The sequence below is a fragment of the Arachis hypogaea genome, chromosome 18 (assembly GCF_003086295.3).
Source record: "Arachis hypogaea cultivar Tifrunner chromosome 18, arahy.Tifrunner.gnm2.J5K5, whole genome shotgun sequence".
Taxonomy (NCBI): domain Eukaryota; kingdom Viridiplantae; phylum Streptophyta; class Magnoliopsida; order Fabales; family Fabaceae; genus Arachis; species Arachis hypogaea.
In genome coordinates, this window is record NC_092053.1 from 64,461,941 (window position 1) to 64,476,729 (window position 14,789).

The 14,789-nt window shown below is 36.4% G+C and overlaps 1 non-coding gene and 1 pseudogene across 1 annotated transcript; one reads left to right on the top strand and one right to left on the bottom strand.

Moving 5' to 3' along the window:
• LOC112770061 (phosphoinositide phosphatase SAC2-like) overlaps nucleotides 1-14,789 on the bottom strand; it is a 78,653-nt pseudogene that overhangs the window by 19,523 nt on the left and 44,341 nt on the right.
• Nucleotides 4,081-4,188, top strand: LOC112774655 (small nucleolar RNA R71). The gene has a single exon (XR_003189129.1). It is a non-coding gene; the product is annotated as a small nucleolar RNA R71 (small nucleolar RNA).

Below are 14,789 nucleotides of genomic sequence, written 5' to 3' on the forward strand. Positions count from 1 at the left end.
TATTGTCCTTAAGTTGGACTTATGGGGAGCTCCTCTCAAGGTGGCTTGTGCTTGAAGCTATCCTTGAACATCCACCAATGCTTGAATCTCCAATAAGCTCCATTCTTCAATTTTAATATCTTCAAGCCTTGATGGAGTTCTTCACAAACCATGGGCTCCCAAAATTGATCCTCATATATTCCCGGATCCCATATCTTATTTCCACACCCATCTTCAAGTTGATTATCATTATTCCATTTGGGTGGCATGACCTTAGAATTCTCAATAAAGTGACCAAACATTCTCCTAGACCCAAACAATCTAGCTCTATACCAAACCGTGCAATTAAGCTTTGAACATGCAACCATAATGAGCCTAGAATAATGTTTCCAACCACTAGCCATTTCCTTTTTGCTTTTAAAGCCACAAATATGTCTAAGTTGACCATCCGTCTCAAGCAAACCATATTCAAGGGGAATAATAAAGCTTGAGTATAAGGAATTTACCCACTTGAATGAAAGAATGGATGGTGTTGGCTTGGGGAGAGGTATCTCCAACGTGCTAGCAAGCTTTACTCCCTTGTGTTCTTCCTTATTAATCTCCACCTCTTCATAAGCTTCTTCACCTCCAATCCTTTGTTCATCAATTTCATCTAACTCTTCCTCATCACTCAAATCATAAATGGGAGGTTGAGAGAAATCTACCTCCACATTGCTTTCTATCTCATTGGGAGAAGGTTCTTCAAATTCAAAGGATTCACCACCAAGATAGTTGGATGCATGATCTTCATCACCAAGGGAACTCAATTCTTGCTTCATTCTCTCCAAGTCTTCATATAGAATATGCCTTGGAGGTTGTGCACATTCCTCCTCAACATCAAATTTACTCTTCTTGGAGGGATTTTCTTTGATTTTAGCTTCCTATGGAAGTTCCGCATCTCCTAAGTCTTCAACCACTTCTTCCTCTCCTTCAATGGTCATAGGTTCCTCCAATTGTTCTAACACAAAGTAGCCTTCCTCCCTTTCCACCGGAGTTTCCAATCTCTCCTTCATGCTATGCTCTTCTTGAGCCATGGGAGTTCCTTGAGTGTCCAAAAGTTGGGATGCTAACCGGTTTACCACCGCATCCAAGGTGGTCATGAATTGTTGCACATCCCTTGTCATCTCCTCATGTCCTTGAAGAAGAACACCAAGGGTTCCATCCATTAGAGGTTGGAGTGGATAAGAAGGTTCATTGTCTTGGAGAAAGGGTTCATTATAGGAAGGTGGTTCTTCTTGGTGAGGTGGTGGTGTGTATTGGAGTGGTTCTTGGGAGTAGTAATCTTGGAATTGTGGTTCCATGTATGGCTCATATGGTTCAAAAGGAGGTTGGTATGGTAGGTAAGGATCATGGTCATATGGAGGTGTTTGTTGAAAATAGGCTTGTGAGTGTGGTTGAGGTTCATGTTGAGGATATGACTCATAGGCATATGGTGGTGGTTCTTGAAAGTCACAAGGAGATTCACCATAGCCATTGGATTGATATGCATCATAGAATGGCTCTTCTTCATAGTGCATTGGTGGAGGTTGTTGCCAAGAGGATTGATCATAAGCATATGGCTCCTCCCACCTTTGGTTATCCCATCCTTGACACACATCTTCATTGTAGCTCCCATCACCTACAACATAGTTGTAATCACACTCATAGCCAAAATGAGAATTCATGGTGAAAAGATAAAATAAAAACAAAAGCTAATAGAAAACAAAAGAAACAAAATTCTACAACTAGCAAATAAAGCAAAAAGCAAGATATTCACACTATTCACATATGTACAATAACCAATAACATAACACCATTGCAATTCCCCGGCAATGGCGCCATTTTGATGAATGGATTTTTGATGGTATAGAATTTCACAAATGAATTCTCGTTGTAAGTATAGTTTCTAAACCAATCACTAATCCTTTCATACAAAAAGTTGTTTGTCACTAGTACAAACCCCTAAAATTTATAAACCGAAGTATTGGACCTCGGGTCGTTCTCCCTAGGAATTGTAATGGAGTGTCTTGTTATCGGTTGTGAGTTATATTTGGGGTTTTGATATGAAGCATGAAAGATAAATGGTAAGAAAGTAAACTAATGGCTAAAAAGGTCTTGGCAAGGGTTGGTGGTCAAAGATCTCTATCCTAATCACTAACCACAATACGAGAATTGGCAAGGATTAATCTCATTAAATCATCCTCTAACTAGTAGTAAAGGAAAGTCAAATGAGCTATATCAATCCTAGTCCATAAGTCCTAACTCTCCACTAATTCAATTAGTGAGAACTAGAGTCAATGAATCCCAATCATCAATTACTTGGACATTAGTAACTCAAGAGTTCCTAAGTTACCTTTCCAAGCCAAGAACATAAAACTCTACTCTAAAATCCAACCAAGCATTTCATCAAACACTTGGAAGGCATGAAAGGAAAGCATGGTAAAATTGCAAGAAGAGTAAATCTACACTACTCAATTTGTAAGGAATTAAACAACAACAAATCAAATGAACACAATTATTATGATTTACCTTGAATTGAATTGAAAGAGAAAGGAAGGAACAAAAGTAGATCTACAACAAAATGCAAGAACAACATAAAGGAAATTACAACAAAAGGATGGAAGAAGAATGAATGTAACAACAAGGAATTGAGAAGATAGAAGTAGAAGAAGATGAATTAAAATCTAGATCTAAGAACTAAACCTAATCCTAATTCTAGAGAGAAGTGAGAGCTTCTCTCTCTAGAAACTAACTCTCACTACTAAACTAAGCTAAAACTAAACTAATTGGTAACTAACATCTAAAGTATGAAAAGTATGTAAAAGTATGTTGATTCCCTTTCAATCCTTGGCTTAAATAGCATCAGAAATGAGTTGGATTGGGCCCACAAGGCTTCTAAAATCGCTGGCCACGTTTTGTTTTAAGTGAACCAGGTGGCAGCAACGGCGCGTGCGCGTACTTTGCGCGTGCGCGCCACCATACGTGTAGCAACTATGGCAAATCTTATATCGTTTCGAAGCCCCGGATGTTAGCTTTCCAACTCAACTAGAACCGCATCATTTGGACCTCTGTAGCTCAAGTTATGGTTGATTAAGTGTGAAGAGGTCGGCTTGACAGCTTTCCGGTTCTTCCATTTCTTCATGAGTTCTCCAACTTTTCATGCTTTCTTTCTTCATTCCCTTGATCCAATCATTTGCCTCCTAAACCTTAAATCACTTAACAAACATATCAAGGCATCTAATAGAATCAAGGTGAATTAAATTTAGCTATTTTGAGTCCTAAAAAGCATGTTTTCACTCTTAAGCACAATTAAAGGAGAATATACAAAACCATGCTATTTCTTGAATAAATGTGGGTAAAAGGTGATAAAATCCCCTAAATTCAATACAAGATAAACCGTCAAATTGGGGTTTGTCACTGGCCCACTTGTGCCTCCAAATTTCTAATGGAGGACCTTGTTTCATTCATGAAACTCAGAGTGGCCTTAGATAGATCAGAAACTAAGTTTGCTAAATTAGAGGTATTTTGTTCAGAGTTCTCTGTCTGTTGCTGAGTGGATGATGGAAAAGGCTTGCTATTGCTAAACCTGTTTCTTCCACCATTATTAAAGCCTTGTTGAGGCTTTTGTTGATCCTTCCATGAGAGATTTGGGTGATTTCTCCATGAGGGATTATAAGTGTTTCCATATGGTTCACCCATGTAATTCACCTCTGCTATTGCAGGATTCTCAGGATCATAAGCTTCTTCTTCAGAAGATGCCTCTTGAGTACTGTTGGATGCAGCTTGCATTCCATTCAGACTATGAGAAATCATATTGACTTGCTGAGTCAATATTTTATTCTGAGCCAATATGGCATTCAGAGTATCAATTTCAAGAACTTCCTTCTTCTGAGGCGTCCCATTACTCACAGGATTCCTTTCAGAAGTGTACATGAACTGGTTATTAGCAACCATGTCAATGAGTTATTGAGCTTCTGCAGGTGTTTTCTTTAGGTGAATGGATCCACCTGCAGAAGTATCCAAGGACATCTTAGCTAATTCAGACAGACCATCATAGAATATATCCACGATGGTCCATTCTAAAAGCATGTCAGAAGGACACTTTTTGGTCAGTTCCTTGTATCTCTCCCAAGCTTCATAGAGGGATTCACCTTCTTTCTGTCTGAAGGTTTGAACATCCACTCTAAGCTTACTCAGCTTTTGAGGAGGAAAGAACTTGGCTAAGAAAGCCTTGACCAGCTTATCCCAAGAGTTCAGGCTATCCTTAGGTTGAGAGTCCAACCATATTCTAGCTCTGTCTCTTATAGCAAAAGGGAAAAGCATGAGCCTGTCGACTTCAGGATCTACTCCATTAGTCTTAATAGTATCACAGATCTACAAGAATTCAGTTAAGAACTGAAAAGGATTTTCAGATGGAAGTCCATGAAACTTGCAGTTTTGTTGCATCAAAGAAACTAATTGAGGTTTCAGCTCAAAATTGTTTGCTCCAATAGCAGGAATGGAGATGCTTCTTCCATGTAAATTGGAATTAGGTGTAGTAAAGTCACCAAGCATCCTCCTTGCATTATTATTATTTTCGGCTGCCATATCCTCTTCTTGTTCGAAAATTCCTGTAAGGTTGTCTCTGGATTGTTGTATTTTAGCTTCTCTTAGTTTCCTTTTTAGAGTCCTTTCAGGTTCAGGATCTGCTTCAACAAGAATGTTCTTATCCTTGCTCCTGCTCATATGACAAAGAAGGGAATAACAAAGAAAATATGGAATCATCTATGTCACAGTATAGAGATTCCTTTGTGTGAGTAGAAGAAGAAAAGAATGTAATGTAAGGAAAGAGAAGGGAGGAGAATCCAAACACAAGGGTGAGGAGAGCAGAGATATGTGATGAAGAGAAGTGTTAATAAGTAATTAAATAAATAGAAGGAGATGAGAGGAAGAGGATTTTCGAAAATTAAAAATTAAAATTTAAAGTTAAATTTCGAAAATAGTTTTTTGAAAATAATTTTTGAAAAAGAGTTAATGATTTTCGAAAATTAAGATAAAATTAAAATTAAAATTAAAGATTGAAATAATTAATTAGTTAAAAAGAATTTTTTTTGAAAAAGAGGGAGGTATTTTCGAAAATTAGAGAGGGAAGAGTAGTCAGGTGGTTTTGAAAAAGATAAGAAACAAACAAAAAGTCAATTAGTTAGTTGAAAAAGATTTGAAAATCAATTTTGAAAATATAAGAAGATAAGAAGTTAGAAAAGATATTTTAGAATCAAATTTTTTTTGAAAAAGATATGATTTAAAAAGATATGATAGAAAGATATGATTGAAATTAGTTTTGAAAAAGATTTGATTTTAAAAATCAAAATTAATGAATTGACTCACAAGTAATCACAAAATATGATTCTAGAACTTAAAGTTTGAATCTTTCTTAACAAGCAAGTAACAAACTTGAAATTTTTGAATCAAAACATTAATTTTTGATGATATTTTCGAAAATTATGAAATAAAATTAAGAAAAAGATTTTTGAAAAATATTTTTAAAATTTTTGAAAATAAATAAGAGAAATGAAAAAGATTTGATTTTTGATAAAGATTTTGAAAAAGATAAGATTTTTAAATTGAAAATTTGATTTGACTCATAAAAACAACTAGATTTTAAAAATTTTTGAGAAAGTCAATCCAAATTTTCTAAATTTATGAGTGAAAAAGGGAAAGATATTTTTTGAATTTTGAATTTTTTATGAAGAAGGAAAAAACATGAAAATGATGCAATGCATGAAAATTTTGGATCTAAACATGTGATGCATGCAAGAACGCCATGAATGTGAAGATGAACATCAAGAACTTTTTTTTTTTTTTTGAAAAATTTTCAAGAAAAGAAAACATGCAAGACACCAAACTTAGAAATTTTTCATGTATAGACACTATGAATGCAAGAATGCATATGAAAAACAAGAAAAGACACAACAAGAAAATATGAAGATCAAATAAGAAGACTGGCCAAGAACAACTTGAAGATCATGAAGAACACTATGAATGCATGAATTTTCGAAAAAAATGCATAAAGAATTTTTAGAACAAATTCAATTGACACCAAACTTAAAAATTGACTCAAGACTCAAACAGGAAACACAAAATATTTTTGATTTTATGATTTTATTAATTTTTTTTATTTTTTCGAAAATTAATGTGAAAAAGAAAAATAAAGATTCCAAAATTTTTAATATGAATTTCAGGAATCTTGCACTCTTAGTCTAAAGCTCCAATCTGAGGGTTAGACATGGCTTAATAGCTAGCCAAGCTTTAGAAGATACAAATCAGTCATACAATAACAAATTTGATTTGCAACAACTAGCTTGCTCTTGTAATGATGACTTGGGAGCCTTAGTCCAAATGAATTTAGACGTGGCTCTACAGCCAGCCAGGCTTCTACATGTTACCATGAAACTCTAGAATTCATTCTTAAAAATTTTGAATAATTTTCGAAAACAAAAGGAAAAATTTTTTTGAAAGATTTTTGAAGAAATATTTTTGAAAATAAAACAAAAAGAAAAGTACCAAATCTGAGCAACAAGATGAACCGTCAGTTGTCCAAACTCAAACAATCGCCAGCAACGGCGCCAAAAACTTGGTGTGCAAAATTGTGATCATTCCATTCCCCGGCAACGGCGCCAAAAACTTGGTGCTCTAATCTTAATTCATGATTTGTCACAACTTCGATACAACTAACCAGCAAGTGCACTGAGTCGTCCAAGTAATAAAACCTTACGTGAGTAAGGGTCGATCCCACGGAGATTGTCGGCTTGAAGCAAGCTATGGTCACCTTGTAAATCTCAGTCAGGCGGATATCAAATGGTTATCGAGTTTTCGAATAATAATAATAAATAAACAGAAAATAAAGATAGAAATACTTATGTAATTCATTGGTGAGAATTTCAGATAAGTGTATAGAGATGCTTTCGTTCCTCTGAACCTCTGCTTTCCTGCTGTCTTCATCCAATCCTTCCTACTCCTTTCCATGGCAAGCTTTATATAGGGCATCACCATTGTCAATGGCTACATCCCATCCTCTCTGTGAAAAAGGTCCAAATGCTCTGTCACGGCACGGCTAATCATCTGGAGGTTCTCGATCATACTGGAATAGGGTTCACCCTCCTTTTGCGTCTGTCACTACGCCCAGCACTCGCGAGTTTGAAGTTCGTCACAACCATCCCTTCCCAGATCCTACTCGGAATACCACAGACAAGGTTTAGACTTTCCGAATCTCAGGAATGGCCATCCATGGGTTCTAACTTATACCACGAAGATTCTAATATCTTGGACTCGGTCCTCTGTATTAGATATCTAGGAGATACTCATTCTAGCTTATTTGCATGTAGAATGGAAGTGTTTGTTAGGCACGCCTTCATAAGTGAGAATGATGATGAGCGTCACATAATCATCACATTCATCATGTTCTTAGGTGCGAATGGATATCTTAGAAGTGGAATAAGTTGAATTGAATATAAAACAGTAGTACTTTGCATTAAATCATGAGGAACAGCAGAGCTCCACACCTTAATATATGGAGTGCAGAAACTCTACCGTTGAAAAATACATAAGTGAAAGGTTCAGGCATGGCCGAATGGCCAGCCCCCATGATCTAAGAACTAGATGTCCCTATATGTCAAATACAATAGTAAAAAGTCCTATTTATACTAAACTAGTTACTAGGGTTTACAGAAGTAAGTAATTGATGCATAAATCCACTTCCGGGGCCCACTTGGTGTGTGCTTAGGGTGAGCTTGAAGTTTACACGTGCAAAGGCTTCTTTTGGAGTTGAACGCCAAGTTGTAACGTGTTTTTGGCGTTCAACTCTGGTTCGTGACGTGTTTCTGGCGTTTAACTCCAGACTGCAGCGTAGAACTGGCGTTCAACGCCCTTTTGCGTCATCTAAACTCGGCCAAAGTATGGACTATTATATATTGATGGAAAGCCCTGGATATCTACTTTCCAACGCAATTAGAAGCGCGCCATTTTGATTTCTGTAGCTCCAGAAAATCCACTTTGAGTGCAGAGAGGTCAAAATCCAACAGCATCAGCAGTCCTTCTTCAACCTCTGAATCTGATTTTTACTCAAGTCCCTCAATTTCAGCCAAAAAATACCTGAAATCATAGAAAAACATACAAACTCATAGTAAAGTCCAGAAATGTGAATTTAACATAAAAACTAATAAAAATATCCCTAAAAGTAACTAGATCCTACTAAAAACATACTAAAAACAATGCCAAAAAGCGTATAAATTATCTGCTCATCAGCCACCCTGTAACTATTCTTGTAGGAACCAATTCATTTTTTCATTATGAACCACTGTCATGCCTCCCTTCTTGGGGACAACTTGGACAGGGCTCACCCAAGGGCTATCAGAAATAGAATAAATAATCCCAGCCTCCAGTAACTTAGTGACCTCTTTCTGCACCACTTCCTTCATGGCTGGATTTAGCCGCCTCTGTGGTTGAACCACTGGCTTAGCATCATCCTCCAATAGGATCTTGTGCATGCATCTGGCTGGGCTAATGCCCTTAAGATCACTTATGGACCACCCAAGAGCTGTCTTGTGTGTCCTTAGCACTTGAAGTAGTGCTTCCTCTTCCTCTGGATTTAAAGCAGCGCTTATGATCACCGGAAAAGTGTCACCTTCTCCCAGAAATACATACTTCAGGGATGGTGGTAGTGGTTTGAGCTCGGGTTTAGGAGGTTTTTCCTCTTCCTGAGGAATTTTCAAGGGCTCTTTTATGTCCTCTAAATCCTCCAGATCAGGCTGGACATCTTTAAAGATGTTTTCTAGCTCTGATTCGAGACTCTCAGCCATGTTGATCTCCTCTACCAAAGAGTCAACAAGATCAACTTTCATGCACTCTTTTGGTGTGTCTGGATGCTGCATGGCTTTGACAGCATTTAACTTAAACTCATCCTCATTGACTCTCAAGGTTACTTCCCCCTTTTGGACATCAATGAGAGTTCGTCCAGTTGCTAGGAAAGGTCTTCCTAGAATGAGAGTAGCACTCTTGTGCTCCTCCATTCCAGCACCACAAAGTCAGTGGGAAAAGCGAATGGCCCAACTCTGACAATCATGTCTTCAATCACGCCTGATGGGTATTTAATGGAGCCATCAGCAAGTTGGAGACATATCCGGGTTGGTTTGACTTCTTCAGTTAAACCAAGTTTTCTAATAGTGGATGCAGGTATTAGGTTGATGCTTGCCCCAAGATCACATAAAGCTGTCTTGGTGCAATTACCCTCTGATATGCATGGTATCATAAAGCTCCCGGGATCTTTAAGCTTTTTTGGGAAGCTTTTTAGAATGACTGCACTGCATTATTCAGTGAGGAGAACTCTTTCAGTTTCTCTCCAATCCTTCTTATGACTCAAGATCTCTTTCATGAACTTGGCATAAGAGGGTATTTGCTCAAGTGCCTCTGCAAACGGAATCTTTATTTCAAGAGTCCTGAGATAGTCTGCAAAGCGGGCAAATTGCTTATCCTGCTCCTCTTGGTGGAGTTTTTTAGGATAAGGCATCTTGGCTTTGTATTCCTCAACCTTAGTTGCTGTAGGTTTATTTCCTACAGGGGTGGTTGGAAAAGCCTTTTTAGAGGGGTTGCCATCAGCACTTGTGTGTGTCTGATCCCTCACTGGCGTTTGAACGCCAGAACTGAGCCTCCATTGGGCGTTTGACGCCAGCTCCTTGCCTGTTTCTGGCGTTTGAACGCTAGAACTGCGCGTGGGTTGGGCATTTAACGCCAGCTTTGCATCCTTTTCTGGCGTTTGAACGCTACAGTTACTCCTCTCTGGGCTCTTACTGTCCTCAGAGGGATTTTGGATAATATTTTGCTCATCCTCTATCAGTTGTTCTTTCCTTGGCTTTTTGCTACTCTGAAGTGAGGTATTTAATGTTTTCCCACTTTTTAATTGAACTGCTTGGCACTCTTCTATTATCTGCTTTGATAACTGCTGTTTTGTCTGATTCAATTGTGTCTCCATATTTTTATTAGAATTTTTAGTGTCTTGTAGCATCTCCTTGAATTCTGCTAGCTGTTTTGTTAGAAAACACAATTGTTGATTGAGTTCAGCAACTTGTTCTGGAGGACCAAGTTCAGTAGACATTGCTTTGGCTTCTTCTTTTATGGAGGACCCACTACTTATGTACAGATGCTGATTTCTAGCAACTATATCAATAAGCTCTTGAGCCTCTTCAGTAGTTTTTCTCATATGTATAGATCCACCAGCTGAGTGGTCTAGAGATATCTGAGCTCTTTCTGTAAGCCCGTAGTAGAAGATGTCTAATTGCACCCACTCTAAAAACATTTCAGAGGGGCATTTCCTTATCATCCCTCTGTACCTCTCCCAGGCATTATAAAGGGATTCATCATCCTCTTGTTGAAAGCCTTGGATGTCCAGCCTTAGTTGTGTCATCCTTTTTGGAGGGAAATATTGATTCAGGAATTTGTCTGATAACTATTTCCATGTTCTTATGCTTGTTGTGGGTTGGTTATTTAACCACCTTTTAGCTTGACCTTTTACAGCAAACGGAAATAGTAACAGCTTGTATATATCCTGATCTACCTCGTTGTCACGTACTGTGTCAGAAATTTGCAAGAATTGTGCCAGAAACTCAGTAGGTTCTTCCTGTGGAAGACCGGAATACTGACAGTTTTGCTGCACCATGACAATGAGCTGAGGATTTAGCTCAAAACTGCCTACTTTGATGGGAGGTATACAGATACTACTCCCATATGCAGCAGTAGTGGGATTCGCATATGACCCCAGAGTCCTTCTGGACTGTTTATTTCCACTTAGATCCATGATGGATAAAATTGGAATTGATATGAATTACAGAGAAAATATATTTTTGTTTTTATTTTATTTAAGTATGACAAACCAAATTATTAAGATAATTAAAATAATAAGATAAAATAAAATAAAATATTTAGGAATTAAAATGTAAAATTCAAAAACCAAGAGAAAGAATAAATTTGAAAATGAAAATAATTGCTTAATTAAGAAGATTTGAAAAACTTTGGATATAATTTTTGAAAAAGATTTTGAATTTTGAAAAGATTTGATTTTTAAAATAAAAATCTGAATTTTTAAAAGTAATTTTCGAAAATTCAATTTTAAAATAAAGAGAAAAGATATTTTTGAATTTAATGAGGAAAGAGAAAAACAATAAAAAGACACCAGACTCAAAATTTTTAGATCTAATGCTCCTTGTTTTTCGAAAATTTTGGACGGGAAACACCAAGGAACACCAAACTTAAAAATTTTAAGATCAAAATACAAAGGAGACTCAAGAACACCTTGAAGACTCACAAGAACAACAAGAATAAAATTCAAAGACTCAAGAACATAAAAAGAACACCAAACTTAAAACTTTTAGAAAACTAAGAATAAATTTTCAAAAATTAAAGAAAAATAACAAGAGAATACCAAACTTAAAAATTTGACACAAGATTTAATCAAAGAAAAATTATTTTTGAAAAAGTTTTAAAAGGAAGATACCCAATTACCAAGAACATAAGCACAACGCTCTAGCCAACTGAGCTATAAATTTAACGTGTTTTTAAAAAAAAGGTATTTAATGTATATAAAATTTTTTGAATACTGATAATTTGAAAACGCACAAGAAAAACAAGAAAAGACACAGAACAGGAAAAACTACAGATCAAACAAGAAAAATAGCAAGAACAACTTGAAGATCAAGAAAGAACAATGAACACAAATTCGAAAATTTAAAGGAAAATAAAAACATGCAATTGACACCAAACTTAAAATATGAATCTAAACTTAAACAGAAGACTCAAAGAAAAATTAAAAATTAATAAAGAAAAATAAAAAATTTTTTGAAAGATTTTTGAAGAGAAAATAAAAGACTCTAAAACAAAATGATAAATTGTGATTCACGAAATTGGTGCACGAAATTGTGATTCACACTTTTCACAACTCCGCATAACTAACCAGCAAGTGCACTGGGTCATCCAAGTAATACCTAACGTGAGTAAGGGTCGATCCCACGGAAATTGTTGGCTTGAAGCAATCTATAGTTATCTTGTAAATCTTAGTCAGGAGATTAATGATAAAAATTACTTTTGTTTATGAAAACTAAATAACATGAAATAAAGGTTACTTGTTGTGCAGTAATGGAGAACAGATTGAGGTTTTGGAGATGCTCTGTCTTCTGAATCTCCGCTTTCCTACTGTCTTCTTCTTCACGCACGCAAGACTCCTTCCATGGTAAGTTGTATGTTGGTGGATCACCGTTGTCAATGGCTACCATCCGTCCTCTCAGTGAAAATGGTCCAAATGCACTGTCACCGCACGACTACTCATCTGTCGGTTCTCACTCATGTTGGAATAGGATCCATTGATCCTTTTGCGTCTGTCACTACGCCCAACACTCATGAGTTTGAAGCTCGTCACAGTCATCCCATCCCAGATCCTACTCGGAATACCACAGACAAGGTTTATACTTTTCGGATCTCAGGAATGGCCGCCAATAATTCTAGCCTATACCACGAAGACTCTGATCTCATGGATTCGAATGCTCTGTTGTCAGAAGATGCAATCAAATACGTGAACCAGGAATCAAAGAGATACACACTCAATCTAAGGTAGAATGGAAGTGGTTGTCAAGCACGCGTTCATGGGTTGAGGATGGTGATGAGTGTCACGGATCATCACATTCATCATGGTTAAGTGCGAGTGAATATCTTAGAACAGAGACAAGCGTGTTTGAATAGAAAACAGAAGTAATTACATTGATTCATTGAGACACAACAGAGCTCCTCACCCCCAATCATGGAGTTTAGAGACTCATGCCGTAGAGATACAATGTAAAACGTGAAAATATCATGAGGTACAAAATAAATCTCTAAAAGTTGTTTAAATACTAACTTAGTAACCTAGGTTTACAGAAAAGGAGTAAACTACGATAGATAGTGCAGAAATCCACTTTCATGGCCCACTTGGTGTGTGCTGGGGCTGAGACTTGAGCTTTACACGTGCCTAGGCTGTTTCTGGAGTTGAACGCCAGGTTGTAACTTGGTTTGGGCGTTTAAATCCAACTTGTAACCTGTTTCTGGCGTTTAACGCCAGAATGGAACATGGAACTGGCGTTTACGTCGTTTATCTTTGAGCAAAATATGGATTGTTATATATTGCTGGAAAGCCCTGGATGTCTACTTTCCAAAGCAATTGAGAGCCACCAATTGGGCTTCTGTAGCTCCAGAAAATCCATTTCGAGTGTAGGGAGGTCAGAAGCCAACAGCATCTGCAGTCCTTTTTCAGCCTTTGAATCAGATTTTTGCTCAGGTCCCTCAATTTCAGCCAGAAATTACCTGAAATCACAGAAAAACACACAAACCCATAGTAAAGTCCATAAATATGATTTTTATTTAAAAACTAATAAAAATATAATAAAAAGTGACTAAAACATATTAAAAACTACCTAAAAACAATGCCAAAAAGCGTATAAATTATCCGCTCATCACATAGCATGCCATAAATGAACTGTCAACAAGAAAATGCATAACCTTTTATGAGGAATAGATATTTCTAGCATTTCTTTCTAGCACTTATAGGAGAGGCTTGATGACACCAATACAGCGATAAAAAATACTGCCTACGTTAAATTATCATTTTGTGTGAATACTACTAATCCATGGTTTAATGATTGCAGCATTAACTCTATCACATAAAATGCCAGCAATAGCATATACAAAGTTACATATGGTAAAAACTAGACATTTCAAATGAAATTAATATTGCTGATAAAGTACAACGAAATTAATATATAGAAGATAAAAACTAAAGATATCCATTAGCCAAAAGGGGAGTGTGTTATGTACCTGTTTAAAAAAGCCATAAACTAAGGAAACTATCCAGGAAGCATTCTGGAGATTATTACTGACTCCACGAGTCAAAAACTCATTCCAAACAAACAGTGTTTCGTAAAGTGATTGTTCTGTTGTATTATGATTGGTTAAGTTCCTTTGAAGACTAAACATGACATTGAATGAGTAGATGAAAAAGAAGTCCTTCGTAAGATCCACACTGCACAGAAGCTTCTTGTATCTAAGTCACAAAAGAAGAAAAGTAAAGCCCATTAATAAGATGGATTATTATATGACTAAATAAAAATGAAAACAAATAGTTATAAAATAAAATTGTTAAGCAATTAACTATAACCAACAATATTGAAAAAAGATACAAAAGAAAATGAAAGCCATCTCCTGAGTGAAACCCTGGCAATACCTTGTCTCACTCAAAAAGTTACATTTACATCATAACAGCAATGAAGATTGCCCCTGTACATTTGCAGGAAATGAACTAACAATAAATGTATAACATGAAATGGATGATGGAGGTATACACTAAACATACTACACGACTTAGAAATCTTGAAGAAGTATTATCATTTCTATTTCAAAAGAGACAATTAGGGAGTACCACAAAAAGATGATAGGGTTGACCTGAGGAAGCCCACATTGTGCATACACACTAAAGAGAGACAATCAACATATATGGTACAATAAAAAAATAAAACAAAAACAAAAATTAAGGAACAGAAAAAGGAAACCAAACTGTAGAATTCAACAAAGCTAAAATATGATGTTCTAACAAAATGTTTTCACTACACAACATAATGAACACAAATGAAAACCCACAATTTATAACGTAACTCTCAACTATGTACAAACCACAGGGTATAATTCTCAATGCTACACTCAGATGTCTCTTTATATGTGCTATAGACGTATTACAATTACAT